The sequence below is a fragment of the Pelodiscus sinensis genome, chromosome 12 (genome assembly GCF_049634645.1).
Source record: "Pelodiscus sinensis isolate JC-2024 chromosome 12, ASM4963464v1, whole genome shotgun sequence".
Classification (NCBI taxonomy): domain Eukaryota; kingdom Metazoa; phylum Chordata; order Testudines; family Trionychidae; genus Pelodiscus; species Pelodiscus sinensis.
In genome coordinates this window covers 25,343,213-25,359,181 of record NC_134722.1, presented here as the reverse complement: position 1 = coordinate 25,359,181, position 15,969 = coordinate 25,343,213, and the positions used below count along the sequence as shown (strand labels likewise).

The 15,969-nt window shown below is 37.8% G+C and overlaps 1 protein-coding gene across 19 annotated transcripts in view; it reads left to right on the top strand.

Moving 5' to 3' along the window:
* The first annotated feature begins 291 nt into the window (after nucleotides 1-291).
* The window catches only part of ZNF536 (zinc finger protein 536), a 463,664-nt gene continuing 447,986 nt past the window's right edge, over nucleotides 292-15,969 (top strand). For 8 of the 19 annotated variants that reach the window (XM_075940169.1, XM_075940168.1, XM_075940165.1 and 5 more), the window contains exons 1-2: nucleotides 321-505; nucleotides 1,103-1,220. The gene's annotated coding sequence lies outside the window, so the exon portion shown is untranslated. Of the gene's footprint in view, nucleotides 506-1,102; nucleotides 1,221-2,723; nucleotides 3,790-15,969 lie in introns of those variants that run through there. The other 11 variants (XM_075940164.1, XM_075940172.1, XM_075940162.1 and 8 more) reach the window with 8 other exon arrangements.

The window sequence follows — 15,969 nt, the reverse complement described above, 5'->3', positions numbered from 1 at the left end:
CCCTGCGGATAAACCTAGTAAAGTTGCTTTAAAAAAGTTATTTGTTTGATAATTAAGTCCTGAAAACCCATCTTTTAATGATTATTCCGAACCCATAAGGCAGAGAACCTCCATGACGTTTTTCTCTAAGTTTAATTACCGTATGCTAATTTCCTTGCCTACTACGTGATTAATTAAAATCATATTTTCATAATCATTTGGCACTAGTATTGTTTTAGAATTATCATGATCCCCTAAATAGTGTATGTAAATAAAGTCGGCTCTAATGGAAAGAATCAAAATGCAACGCTGAAGACCTTTATGTGTTTGTATGCATGCGATTGGCAACATAACTGGCTTATTTACATTAAATACGCCACAAGGTTACAGTGCAGATCAACGTCACTTTATCGCTGATTACTTCTCTTAAACGCCGGAGCTGTGACTGATGCTCCGGTCCCGTTGTCCACCAAGATTTACCCTGGAGTTTTTAAAAGAAACAGACTTGAAATAGTTTCAGGAGCAGGTAAGAACGACGCTTTAAAAAAAACCCGGTAATCTCTTCGCGCTTGATAAAAAATTGTTTAGTAAAAGGCAGGAATGCAAGTAAAGCCAGGCGAGGGGGGTTGATCTATGTCTGAATAACAAGTCTGACAATCAGAATGTGTTCTTAGAGAATAGATAGATTTTAATAAGTGTGTTTACATGAGCTCAAGGTCAAGACCAAGCTGCGCTGTGTTAAATGGTTTCTTAGTTGCTAGACAGAGAGAAAAAATGGACGATCACAGACCATTCTTTGTAGATTATTATATCAAGGGTTCAGCTTTTGGCTCATCAAAGCTAAATGCCGCAAGACCTATCTAGTTGCTGTGAATTATGCCAAGACGACAATGGAGTGCTTTTTTAATGGTACAATGCATTTCACCTACCAGATAGGGGGAGTCCAAGCTGAAAGATGGGAATGTCTTGTGATGTTGGGTGATCAGTATCAATGAAGGGGGTTATTCTGAAAAGAGACAGATTAAAATAAAGCGCTCTTTACTCGGGATGTGTGGCAAACAGTTAGGAGGGCTAGCCACAGTGGGCAATTGTGACAGCTCCGCGCTCCACTTTTCCCCCTCAGCCCAAGAAAATGATCAAGTCAATCATGTGGACATGCTTCATTATTCATTGAACACAATCTTTTACAACGCTTCGTTTACGTGCCGGAGTTTCTTCTACGCTTTGCTTTAAATTGTAAGGTAAGAAAGACAAAGGTAAAAAGGGGGGGTTTCAGGCTCCGGGCGGCTCCCGGGAGCGATGAAAGCGGCTCCAAAGTCAGTTTGGACTATTTTTTTTATTTCTTTTTAATCATCGCAACGGGGCCTGCGTTTTCCACCGTGATTAAAAAATACAGTATAATTAAATATCCATAGCAGTGACGTTTGCAAGCAGGGCTGTCAGGGGAAAAGCAGAAAAGAATGAAAGGAGCCGAGAAGCCATTGAATGGCGCTATAGAACTTAGCCTGAAGAAAACCCTCCGGTTTGCCCCCTCTTTCTCTCGCGTTTCTTTTTTAAAAACCGTTACTTAAAATAAAGAGAGAGAAGAGACAGGAGTTTGCTTGGTGTGTGATAACGTGGGTCGGGCAGGAGCAAGTTAGCTCCCCGCAGCTCTGAGAAATCCTGCCGTTAAGTTGCCCTGAAACTTTTTTGTTTTAAAGGGTTGTAGCGGAGTAAAACTTTGCTGAAGTGACTTTAAACGTGTCCTCCCGCCCCCTCCTTGCAGGATCCCGGCTACCCGGAGTGTAATTTGTAAACTCCCTCCTTTTTTTTTAATCAAAGTTAGCTGATGCATACCATGTGTCAAACTTGTGAGACTCAAGTGCCTAAGAGACCTGCCATTTTGTGCTCTAATCGACCTCTTATGAATAGGAGCCGTGCATAATGCTTTGAGGAACGTTATGACATTCAAGTGTGCACTAAATGTCAGCTCAGGTTTAAAACCTTTTAGCAAGGTAAAAGAGCATGCCTGGAAACCCTGCAGAAGGCGCAGGGAAGCACCTGTCAGCCAGAAATCCAGGGCATTTTTAATGTAGAGGGAAAAGTAACAGGTTAAAGAGGAAACTTAAATGGCAATTCCAGGAGATAAGAGAAGCGACATTCGAGGAACTGGGCTCTGTCAAGGCTTCAGCGTTCATTTTGGAGGGGTGGAGGGGCTATCTTTTAAAAAGTGTTGCGATGGAGTGACTGGTAGTCTCTTCGTTTTTAGCACACCGGGGCGGCACTGATCTTTACTGCTCTGAGAATGATTTTGCAGGGATGAAGTGCTGAGGAGAACAGCCGTAGGCGGGGGCACAGGATCTGTTTCGAGATTTGAAATAAAAGGACATTCTTTGATGTGTAGGAAAGAATCTAGATGTTAAGGCGCCCATCTGTTGCAGTTTTGCAAATAATTAATATCTGTATGCATATGTATATGAGGAAAGGTTGAAAGAAACAGGGATGCTTGAGAACTTAAAAAAGAGGGTAGCCTTTTAAAAGGGTCTGTAGTTCTTTCAAGGAGACTCTAATACAGGTTTAACTGGGTCCATCCGAGAAAAGTTAGTTTTTTGACTCCTGTATTATAATTGCTATTAGTCGAGACACAAAATCCACCTGGCTGCAGAGTATTAAGTCGTTTTGTACATTCCTGTACTTTGGGGAGGGGCAGAGAAATTTGGGTGGGGGAGAGGTAAAGTATAACAGGAGGAAGGGTTAAGCAGCCTATTTACGTGCATGGATGTTACTGTTTAATGGTTTTTGTTTGGCGGATATTGTTATGTCTATAACAGTGTCTAGGCGGAGACGTGATTTGTCAGATCCCTTCATTTTCACTTTAGCAGAAAATGAGCTGGCTAAGAGGAGAGTCCTTGCAATCTGAAGGCACTGAGGCTGCTCTGTTTGTTATTCCACATGCATGGGCAAACAATGAGAATACAAGACAGATAACAGGCAGTTCTAGAGGTACTGGTCTTTGAAAAGCCCCTTCAGAAAGCATGTGTCCTACTGTCTGTGGGCTTTAGCATGTAGAGCACTTTTCGAGCTGTGCATTTTTCCCCCGTGCAGTTTAAAATAAATCCAACAGGGGCCGTGTTTGCTGAGCTGATTTTACCGGTTGATACAGATCCCAGTGGCGAGCCTCCCTGCTTATGTGGAAAAAAAGACTATTTTAAGTGTCATAATTAAGTTTAGAATCCTTGTTTGGGTTCATTCACGGCTGGAAATGAGAGAGACTGGCTGCTTCGAGGTCCTTTCTGGAGGGGACTGGCCCAACGCCTGCGCACGGTCAGCTGGAGAAGAATGTTTTCTAGTTTAATATTAGAAACTATATTTTTACTTGTTTAAACCGGATTTGATTATTCCTGTGGCGATCCCCCCCCCCTTCTATCACTCAAATCTTTGTTCATTGTTCAGTGACTGTGGCAGGCTGCTTAAGTGTACAGAGACCGAGGGGGAGGCCCCCTTGCTGGTTTGATGTTGAAATAGTAAACCGGAATGAGGAGGGTGGCTGGAAAAGTGGACATTGGAGCTTTAATTAACTTCAAGATGCTTCAGCGAGGACCAGAGCATAGTAATGACGTTGCCTCATAAATTTGCCCAGTGCAGTGTGTTGCATTGAACTATTACAGTATCACCGTCATACTGAATATTCACTACCTAGCCGGAGCAGATTTCCATAATTGGACTTTTTTTTTTAATGAAACTTGTTTGCCAAACCCAAGCCCAACCAAAAACCCAAGTGAAAACCGCGGCGATCTGCATGATTATAAAAGGTTCAAACCTATTCGAAAAGTAAGTGACCTGCCTAAGTACATCAATAGGTTAAGTGAAAATAAGACGAGAAATGCTTCTGAAAGCTGTACATTCCCTGTGTGGTCTCTTGGGTTGTTTCTCTATAGCGGGATTTTGTGTAGCCTGAGGGATTTTAGGTTGTCTGTCGACTTTCATAACTTTTCCCCTCATGCTTCTTACACAAGGTGAGGTTTTTGTGGAGTGTCTGTTTACCTGTATGATACTTTTTTTGGAGGGGTGAGTGGGGAAGGAGATAGACTGGCAGATAGATTAGCAGTTCTAGGGATCTGAGGTGTATAGTTACAGCTACTGTGGAAGCTAAATGTGTACTGCTTTTCATGAGTTCATCACTAAATTTCTCTGATTACTCAAAGGTCGTGTGTGTGTGTGTGTGTGTGTGTGTGTGTGTGTGTGTGTGTGTGTGTGTGTGTGTTTTAAAACACAGTTAACTAAGCTGTTAGTCTATAAATTACAGAGGTAAAGCCAGGGTCTTAATACCCTGCAGCACCCCACTTTTATATATAGTTCACTAATATAGAGTGAAAATTAGTAGAGTAATTAGAAATGCCAGAAAACTTAAAGTGTAGCTGTAAATTGTAAGTGACAGTCATCCCTCCTAAACTAGGTGACTGGTTTAATATTCATTCCAGTTTGAGGAACAGGGTCTAGAGTGCTTTTTTAAAATTGTGATCCTTATTTTGGAAATGCAATGAGATGAAGTTTTAAAATCAGGACATTTAAAAGCTTTACCTCTTAAAAGGAGAGTAGTGAGTTGGTCAGTATAAAGTAGTAAGAGTGCTAAGCCTGGGTATAGTTCATGTCTTACAACAGTGTTTCTCTTTCCTTCTTGCTGAAGGCTGTTTTAGTTATGATGTCATTCTGATAGTGGAGAGCAAATGTCTCCTGATTCTACCATTAAACGCCTGGCTGATTTGCCTGATAATGATAGCATTGACGTCCTGCTCCTTGACAAATGCAAGCCCTATGAGCCCTGTGAATTAACTTTTTCCCCACAGATGAGAGCTAGCTAGCTTTAGGACTAGTATTATGATGTAGCAGCTCTTCTTTGACAGATTACTCTGAACCCTCTTCATTTTTGCAACAAAAAATGCTCCCTAAATACCATTTATATTGTAACGCAGTTTGGGCCTGATTTTCAGAAATGATCAACCTGTAGTTCCCATTGACTTCAGACACATATGTGGGTGCTCAGGATCTCTGAAAATTAGTCCTCTGTATTCATTAGACAGCTAATCTTTTTTTTTAACTTTGACAACTGGAAGGCTTTTTGATTTGTAGTTGCAACAAGAACAGTTTGAGATACATATCTTCTATATTATCTATGTTCCTCTTTATGTTGCACTTGTTTTTTATTCAGATTACAATTGGTTGTATTTTTATTAACGATGTACAATTGGTTGTTTTTTTATTCATGTTACTGTTGGTTGTATTTTAATCTTTCAGAAATCATAAATTAATTACTTAGAAGTTCAAAGAACATCATAAACAGAAAACACTTCCAATTTGATAAACCACTTAAAATTAGTTTGTAAGAGAATATGTTCACTAATGTTTGAGATGTTCAGTAGTAGGAATCTTATTCCAGTTGATTCTTCCTTAAGCAGAGTACACTTACTGATGTTTGCTTTTTCTTCAGACCCTTAGATGTGACATTATGTTTATATTGCTGCAAGTGAATGGGATTTAATGTTTTATTTTAAAAATTAGCAAGGTATTTTTAATGTTCCTTTTCATTTACTGTTCAAATGATCATGAACTCAGTGTCTGTACTCGTGAAAAAGGTTAGTCTTCATGTTACATTTGCAGCAAATTTGTCAAACTCTTTCTATTTTAAAGCAATGTTTTGCAAAACAGTTCCTGAAGATAACAATTGTTATTACAGAAATGCTGTACTAAAATGATTTCAGTAAGTTTGCAGTGACTTTGTCTACTGCACTGAAGAAAAAGGTATTGTTCTACAGGCTTTCCTAACTTCTGAGAATACTTGAGTGAGATCTCTGATGTTCAGCAAGTTGTCTGGCATGGTTTTCATTGAAGACTTATATTATAAAGAGGCTGACTGTTAGATTTTTGTCCATGCTAGAGGCCAATAACCCAACCCATTCATGATCGGAGAAGAAAGTGAGTAGTCTGGAAGTTGCAGCATCAGTACCACTATTTAGCTTTCAGCAGTGAGGGCAATGCTGAGATAAAAAAATTGTGAACTTCAGAACAGAAAGCTGAAACTTTAGGTTATTCACCCACCATAGGGGCTGTAGGTAACCAGGGAAATTTACATGAGATCTATAAAATCCACCAGTCCATTGAAAGGAGCTATTCTTATTTCCCATAGTAGCACACAGTTTCCTCCAGTGTAAGAAAATCAGGATAGGTCATTTTTCCAAATATTTCTTTTTGCTTGAAGTTGGCTGTGAATTGCACAAGTGTCTTTGAATAAAAAAGGCATTTGCAAAGATTTATATGAACTTCATCAAAACATCCAAAAGAAACTAGTAAATGGATTTATTTATGAAGTCTGAATGAGGACAATTACAGCTTTTTAGCATCTACTGATTTAGCATGTTTTGGGAAAACATAAGTGCATTTCACTCTGCTTCTGAATTTCTCTCAGATTTCTGAATAGACCTATCTAATCTCTCCCTAATGCTAAAAACAGGATGGTGTTTGGAATGTCATTTTTTATTCCTCTATTCAAACTTTGTATCCTCTGTTTCATCCTTCATTTCCTCTTTGTGGGGGCATTATGTGCCTATGTATCATAGGTGCAAGTGGATTCAGGAGAGAAGGAAAATATAATATGTATTTCCCCTTTTCAATAAATATGAATACCCTTATTATTGGCAAGAAAATATGAAAATCCAAATTATTTCTAACAAATGCTTTTTGAAAACAGATGCTTACAGAGCAAGAAAAAAGAATGAAATACTGGGAAATACATGTATGTATGTAAAAGTAAAATAATTTTGAAACATTTAAGTGGATGATCCTAGGAGATGTTATCAAAATGTGTATTTCTAGGTTAAGGTTAGGTGAAGGGTCCAGGGAACTGCTAACAGAATACAGAACTTTTCACAACTAAATCACTAGTTAGAGTCTGACCTTGGTCAGAAGTGACTGAAAACAATTAAGATATGATGGATTTTTGGTGACCAACATAAGACGAATTGGTGGTGTCAGTCCATTTCTTAGCAGATCCTCAAAAACACATTGACGTTGTCACTCTTATTGCCAATTTCAGCAGTGAAGCTAAACAGTGAATGAACATGGAGATTTGGAGTACCCTTACACTCCTAGTAATGATCCATATTAGAGATAAAGCACACCTTTAAGGCAATGAGGAAAAATTTGCATGGCCCCTGCCCAGCTGAACTAGTTCTGTAACTAAACAGAGAACATGCTATACTCTGAATCTTTCATATATATTGAAATTCACTTAAAATTTCACATGCATCTTGTGGACTTGTTAGCTAACCAGATGTATCAAAAAAGAGAATTATGGTAGATTAATTGTAATTAACCTAGTAATATGTGCTTTTCATATCTATAGGATGGGCCCCCAAAAGTATTTTAAATTCACCATTTTTATAGGCCTTTATCTAAACACACTATTGAGATTGTTGTTAAAGAGCCCGGAGTCAAGAGGTCAAGTTGAACTAAATGAAAGACAAACAGTTTGTCATAACACCCCTATGGTTTAAACACAAATCAAGAAAACTGCATCAAAATAGCCACAGTAGCAGCAGGGTCTGATCCCCCTTCACACTATGCATTGCAGCATTTGCCCTTTGTCAGGCTTACATCAAAAAGCAGAATAAGAGGATTCTTCATAAATAGATTGTCAGATTTTTTAAAGTCAACATTACCTGTTGTAGGAGGACTTTTGAATAGGGGCTGGAGTGCCTAATAATAATTAGGATAATTGTTCTCAGCACTTGCGCAGTGTTTTACATCTTGATAACATTGAACAAGCATCAGGGCTCACATTTTCAAAAGTGGCTGCTAATTTCTGGAACTTCAATTTAAGACATCTAACTTTAGATACTTGGGATTTTTAGAAGAACTGAGCGCCACAGATACTACTGGAATCAATGAGCATTTTGGGTGCTCAGCATCTCTGAAAATCAGTCACTAGGTCCTGGTCTACACTAAGGTGTTATTTCGAAATAACCCCCCTTATTTTGAAATAGTAAGTGGAGTGTTCACACTACGCAGCCTGTTATTTTAAAATAACAGGCTGGTTATTTCAAAATCTGTACTCCTGCTTTCCTTGGAGAATTGTGCTTATTTTGAAATTGTTATTTTGAATTAGCGTTTGTGTAGACGCTCCAGTGCTGCTATTTCGAAATAACTACTCCCCAGAGTAATTCAAAGTAATAACTCCCCAATGCTTGCAGGGGCTCTAAGCTGAGGTAGCACATGCACAATATCAGAGCCTGCCTCGGACTAATTTTGAGGCTTCCTTGTAGTGTGGACAGGCTATTTCAATTTTGTTATGTCGGGAGTTATTAAATCAATTTTAGTTGTTTTGAAATAGTTTCCTAGTGTAGACATGCCCTATGTGTCAAAATTAGATGCCTAAAAAAGGAGACGCTCACAATTTAGAAAATTTGGCCCTCCTTCATTGATGGTATTAGCTGATTTTACATATACAAAAAGCTATGGCCTGGAAGTTAAATTACTTTTCTAAAGCCACAGAATGAGCAGTAGTTGAGAAGTGATTATGTGCTCAGGGGTTCTGACTTCTAGTTAGATGTCACTGCTCTCTTCTACATTGCCAGAGTGCAATGAGTGAAGTCCTGGCTCGGTTGACATCAGTGGGAGTAGTGCCATTGACTCTATTGGGGTTAGGATTTCACCTAACATATGTGGTTTCAGAGTTCTGTGGTTCTTCTTTCCATGATAAGTTTTTAGCAGCTTTAATGCAATTATACTCTCACTTCTGGGAAATTTCTTCACTCTGCTAGTGCCTTGTGTCCCATCAGAATCCCACCCCCTATTTGTGTCCTGGAGATGTTTCCTTCCAGTCCTTCTGTTTGATGAAGACTGGAGCCCTACTGCTCCTTGCTACTGAGTAACATCCTTACCCAGCGCTGAATATTGCCTCTCCAGCAGTCCTAGCTTCTGCTGGTTTGGAGAATGAGAGATTGAGAATCAGGCCTGGGCAAACCATGCTAAGTTAGGGGGCAGACTTTCATTTATTTCTAAATGATAGCATAATTTGTATGAACATTATTTTATTTCATTGCTGTAAAGTGGTCTCCATAGATTTGCACTGACATTGTTACTTTTAGCCTTGTCGTTGGAATATCGTCTATCACAGATGGTAGAAATAGGTGTATTTATTAGGTGTAATAGGTCTGGTTAAATCTAAAGTTTAGGAAATGGGGAGTAAATAGGAAACTCGGAAAGAATTACTTCATGCAAAGAGTAATAAGCATATGAAATAAGTTACAGGAAAGGCAATAGAACTAATAAGTATAAATGAGTTCAAGAGAACCGAGACTTGCTGCTGGAAAAATTGTGCAAGCTCTGATAAGAAAAACAAGGTGATGCAGATTAAGAGGTGGCTAAATAACTTTTTCCTTTTTCCTAAAATTTCTTATTTTAATAGATTTGCATGAACATACAATAGTGAAGTTTTATTTTCATGTAAAGCGATAACAGTGTTTCCATACTCACTACAAGCTGTGTTATCCTGCACTTTAATATCCATAAAACTAAGTTAACCATCATCTGTCATAGATGGCAAAACAATTCCTCCTTCAATTTCTACCGGAAAAATTCTGATAGCCATCCAGCATCGTTTTTTGACTTTTTCTGGCATGTGCAGAAGTAAGGTTTGTAAACTTGAAGCATTAAAGTAAGTTTGTGTCATGCTTCTACATATAATGCCATTATCAGATATTATATAACCCATCCTGCAACTATGGCTACCGTAGAGTGAAAAATTCATTAACTATTGGTGTAAAGCTCAAGTAACCTGCACATTTGATTAACTGGCAACTGATATTTCCCATGAATGTCAGATAACAAAGCTTGTACTGTACTTGCATTGTCATTTTCATGAAAGCTCTATAATGATACTAAGATGCAAGGCTGTATGAAACTCAGGGTTTGTATACCAAGCCCTTTGTGTTACGGCATTTGCTGATCTAAGTGTGACAATGGAAAACTCTATACTATAAATCTAGTGTACTGGTTAAGAAGTGACTTGTACTGAGGCAGGTTAGAGCTGTAATAGTACAAATTACCTTCTACGCTGATGCCAAAACATCTATACTAATAGTTTGCACATGATTACAGCTAGACTGGCAAATCAAACTCCTATGTAGACAAGGAGTAATGGTTTTCTTCACAAAGGTTTGTGTGAATATTTTCATTGGTTTCAACCTATATGCGTGCAAAGCAAAACTCATTTTGAAACTGCTGCTTCACTTGGTTTTGCATCAAGATCATGTTTAACGGAAAAATTCACACAGTTTTGACATAAAACTTCTGTTTGGTTTATATTTGTTGGGAAAATACATAAAGGTTAGCAAAAGGTGTGACTCTGTCTGCCATGAATGTAATGGGACTGATAATTCTTCCAATGAAGCCAAAGACAAAACTCTCTCTGATTTCAATGGGAGCAGGTATGGGCGACGAGGTATACCAAATCCCCAGAAGCAGGTGAATCTGTTGTGTGGCTTCTATTTTTATAACGAACCCTTTGCACAATTCTAAGTTGTCTCTTTTTAATGTCAAAAGCAGATCCTCTCAGACAAGTGCATGAGATCATGCTCAAACCAAAGTTTTTATAGTTTCATTGCTTCATGTACATAATCTTCAGTGTTTCATTTCTTCAAATTTCAGGGCTTTATGGTTTGAAAAGGCAGAGCGTATAGACTGCCCCAAACTAGAATTTATAATTAAAGTGAGTATATTTTACCCTTAATTAACGTGCTCTACTAAGTAATGGGTCTGTCCTTCATTGATTCATTGGGAATGTGCTGTAGGAATGTGTAAGGGGTCTGTTCTTCATTGATTCATTGGGAATATGCTGTAGAAATGTGATTCTTATTGTTAATGGAATCAGTGGAAGAGACACACTATAATTTTGGTCTCCTCTTATTAATACCATAAGTAAGATAACATCTAGTAGAATATTTTATTCTCAGTATTACTGTTATTCTTTTAAAACACTCTTTAAAGTATTTTAGATCTTTTAAAAATAGTGTTTTTTTTAAAGAAAAAGCTCATTGATAAGAACATGAGTTTTATTCAAGTGCCAAAAGGTACATGCATGTGCATACTTATATACCATATCTATGAATATTGAACATGCCATTAGGCAAAGGAACAATAAGGAAAATAAAATTTCCACATTGGGCCTTCATTATTATGTTTTTATTTGTTTTATTGCCAGCAGTGGCCTGAGTGTGCGAGGTGCTTTCCAGACAGCAGAGAAAGCATGGTTCCTTTAAGAGTTCATAATATAAAACATGAACAAACATTGCCAGGGATGGAAGGTGCAATATGCAAATGAAATATAAAAGCCACATACTTATGGGTCCTAGTGATAATATACATAGTTTGTAATCCAGTGTGGATTTTTGTTGCTGTCGTCTCATTCAATATATTATGTGTTTGAACTAAACTGATCTACAGTCCAGTCCTGCATCCCTTGTAAGATTGGGGATTGTGTGCATAAGGAATACACAATTAGTCTCTTAGATTGATAACTCCTTGGGAATAGGAGTGGTTTCTTTTCTGTTTGTACAGCACTGAGCACACAGTTGGCACTCAGTAGCTGGTAACAGAGAAATCGTACATGAAGTTGTTTAATGAAGCTGGGAGTTACAAGGAAGATGATTATGTTAGAACTTCCATTCCTGTGTAGAAACTCTTGGGAGAGGGACACAGATAAAGAGAACTATGTGAAATTCCCCTTGAAGTTTCCTAACAAGTATTTCTTCAAGAAGGAAGAATTTGTTGAGCTGTGGAATTGGAATGACATAAGAATCCATGGGGAGGAGAGTCAGGAGATGTGCACATTCATAGCTCCTGTCTGCTCATGGCTCCTCTTCTCACCCTTCTCCCTTTGTCCTATTTGGGGAATACTTTGGACCCATATTTTTCAAAAGTTGTTTTCATTAGCTGAGTGAATACTGTGTGTGTTATTACATCCAAATATTTTTTTAAATCCTACACTTAATCATTTTGTTATTTCCTTGTTTCTCATTTTACTTCCTTTGGAAACATAAAAGAAGCTGCTCTGGTTACTCTTTTTTTTGTTTGTTTGTTTTGTTTTTTGTTTTTAAATCAGTTTCTGTTTATGGCTGCCATCCACTTGTCCAATCCTTGGCTAGCAAAAAATGGGTACAATAAAACTTGTTTTCAGTAGAACTAAAAAAAATAATCATGGAAACTTCTTTCTATTGGTTTTAGATTTCTGCATAATGTTGTTTTTTCAAAATCTATATTAATGTTAGAGTTTATCCCTCTAATTTTAGTGTAACAATCTGAAGAGTTAGTTTTTCCCATGAAAGCTTGTGTTTTTGTTAGTCTCTAAGGCTATGTCTACACTGCAGGACTATTTTGGGATACTGGAAGTATCCTGAAACAGCTATTCTGCATCTATTGAAGCAGTCCAGTATTTCAAAATAGATTTCAAAATAATGGGCAGCTTATTCTTATCCTGGTAACCCTTGTTTCATGAAGGGCATCTCAGAATGGCAAGTTATTTTGGAATTTGTCACTGTCTAAGCTATTTCAAAATACACTTGAAATAAGCTACGTAATTTACATGATGCAAATTGTGTAACTTATTTTGAGCTAAGGGTGCTGTGTAGACATACCCAAAGATGCCACAGGACTACTTTTTTTTTTTTTACAAGTTGTTTTTTAAAATTACAGACTGACATGACTACCCCTTTAAGACCTTTAAATATTATAATGCATTTCTTATATTTCTGTAGGGGAAAAAAGGAGTCTGATCCATAGTCCATAGAAATCAGTGGGAGCCTTTCCATAGATTTCAACTGGTTTTGGATCATATCTATGTTTAACAATATCTGTTTAATATCTGTTAAAGTTAGGTAAAATAGGCTTACAAATTTAGACATTTGCAAGTTGTTCTCTTACAGTGTAGTTCAATAGAAGAGTTTTCGCCCTTCAGGAAAGAAAAAAGACTTAAAGTAGATAGGTCTGAATCTACAAATGATATGCATGTATAATTCCCATTGGAGCAAATAGGAGTTTTGTGTGCGTAGAGCTTACAAAATTAAGTCCTTCATAAATTCACCATAGTACAGGCAGTCCCCGGGTTACGTACAAGATAGGGACTGTAGGTTTGTTCTTAAGTTGAATTTGTATGTAAGTCGGAACTGGTACATATTGTAGGGGAAACTCTAGCCAAACATTTCTCCAGAGCTCAGTTTTATTCTCCCACACCTCACTTCCCTCAGTCCTTTATTCTCAAGCTGAGTTGGGGGGGGGGGGAGGGCGAGGCGCTAGCTTCGCGTCTCCCTGGTCTACTGGGGGAAAGCAGCTAGTGTGGGGTTGCCTCACCCCGTTTGTAAATAGGGATCCTATGTAAGTCGGATTCATGTAACCCGGGGACTGCCTATACAATGTCAGCAAATGGTTATTCATATGAATTCTAATAAATACTTAAATTAATATGACTGAAAATGCTGTTCAAGTTGTGTGTTCAGATGGGATGTTTATTGTTTTGGTGTACAATATGTTTTGTAACAAATGGCTGTTTGCGGGACAGTTGAAATCTATAAAGACTGCCTTATTCAGCCCAAGTGATGCACTACACACCTCCAAAGATCTGTAGCTTTGTAAATCAGGTTTTGGCTGGATGTGGAGACACAAACTTTCCCTCTTCTCTGAAACATTCCTGTATAATATAAATAGAACAACGAGGGTCATGTTAATTGAGCATATTTATGCACACCAGTAGTTGCACAGCAAAGTGTGTAAAAAGGATGAATACACTACCTGCATTTGGAAAAAAAGCTTCACTCAGTGTTTAACCATGTAAACAGGAACGAAATGAGGACTACAAAAAAGAAAAATTTCTGTACTAGTGAATCATAGCTACTTCTGCAGGGCCCAGTCCTGCAAATACTTACTACCTGCTTCACTGATTGTTGCCATGATCAGTCCCAATGAGGTCAACTCATTGACAATCTTACTTTTTTCATGACCAGGTCCATAACTGTCTTAAGATTTTGATTTCCTTTGCTTAGTCAGTTTGCTTCATGACTAGATTAAAGTCACAATTCTATAAGGAAAAAGCTACTGTTTTATCAACAGCGTATCACAGAATCTTTTAAACATCAACTATCAAATGGCTATTTCTGATTTATGATATTAGCATTTTAAAACATTTTATATTGCTTGAATATAACCATATTGCACTTGATTGAAATGTTACGTGCATATAGTGGAATAACTTTTTCTACTCCAGGTTTTATGAATTGGCATACAATGCATTTATAAGTCATTCGGAAAAATATGATAAATACATATAAGCAAATTTCAGAGCCATTTATGAATATATATCCATATGCAGCTAAAGCAATTTGAAGCCTCTACCTGAGGTATGATGTTCTCATACAGTATATCACATATTCAGGTACCTCGTTCAATTTTGCACGTATGCACATTTAGGACCTTCTTTTTAATGTCTAAGAGCCTATTATTTTGGGAGGGGTGATGGTCTTCAGATTTTGTGAGAGGTGATTTTTCTGCTGGGTTTGTGTGTCCTATTTGGAGAAGAGTCTTATATATTTTGGTCAAATGTTATGATCTATTATAGTGCTACATTTCAGAAGTACCACACACTTGCAATGCATCTAGATGGGGTTTTTTCTTAATGTTGGTCTTTGATAAGACTATACTAATCTCGCCTTTTGATGGAATCTTCTATTATATTAAAATGGTGTCTTTTGTGTGTGAGTTATTTATGACTTTTGTATTTGGAAAAAAGCCTTTGGAAAAATACCTTGGGCCAACGATGATAAAATTATTGACATAGAATTTATGGCATCAACTCTCACAGTTAGAAGAGACTTAAGCATACTTTTGTTTTCTTTGGTCTTTAGGCCTAATTTATACCTCTTTCCCCAACCTCCGTCGATTTAACCTATGTAACTTCAATATGCAAATAGCTGATGTACGTACTATGGTGTTTTCCATGCAATAAGGTCAGCAGAGGCTGCTCTCCCATTGACTCTGCCTACTCTTCTCATCCTGGTGCAGTCCTGGAGTCAACAGGAAAGTGCTTGGAGGTCAATTTATCACGGCAATTCTCCGTTTCGTGCAGACAAGCCCTTATTCTCCACTCCATTTCGACTGTAAGAGGGAGCTAAATCTAATAGAACTAATCAGAGGAATGTTGAAAAGAGAAGCATGGGCTTTCAGCCTGCTCCCCTCCATACTGGGGGGTATTATAGCAGTACTAGAGTGAATCACCTCGATAGCTGTGTCTGTGCAGCCAGGTGGAATGGCTTTGCTGCAGGAGGAATGGACTTTAGCGAGGGAGTAAGTAATGCTGAGTGAGTGGTTATAAGATCTGCAGGATTGCAGGAGAGAGAGAGATTTCAGGATCTCAAGATTGATCCTGAAGGCTTTTGCCTTCTTTGCAGCCTTGTAAACCTTTCTCATAGGCTCATAGAGTTTAAGGCTAAGACAGGACCATCATGATCATCTCTTGTTCAAGGAGAGCAAATCAAAGAACTCTTTGGCTCCCTCTACTTTGGGATTTTCTGTGGCACTTTATATTTCAAACATTATTGTTCATATAAAATGGATGTAACTTAGGCTAGTAAAATCAAATGCTATCCTAAGCTCTAAACTTTACCTTCTTTTGGATATTGGATGAATTGCAGCTGCCTAGTTACTGTAAATAAAATTTACTTTCATTTAGGAAGTGTCCCCTGTGGAGATCATTATTTAGAGGGTAGGGTAGCTTTTGTGTGTTGAGTAGGGATCATTTATTTCTTTAGAAATAAGAGGACTTAACAGCAGTGCCCAATCAATATGCAAAATCCTACTAAGATAATTTGTATTTAAATGTGAACAGTATTAATTCTAAACAATCTTCAACCCTTATTTAGTTTAATAATTGCTGGACATCTAGGTGAAGAAGTCACATCTAGCTTATTA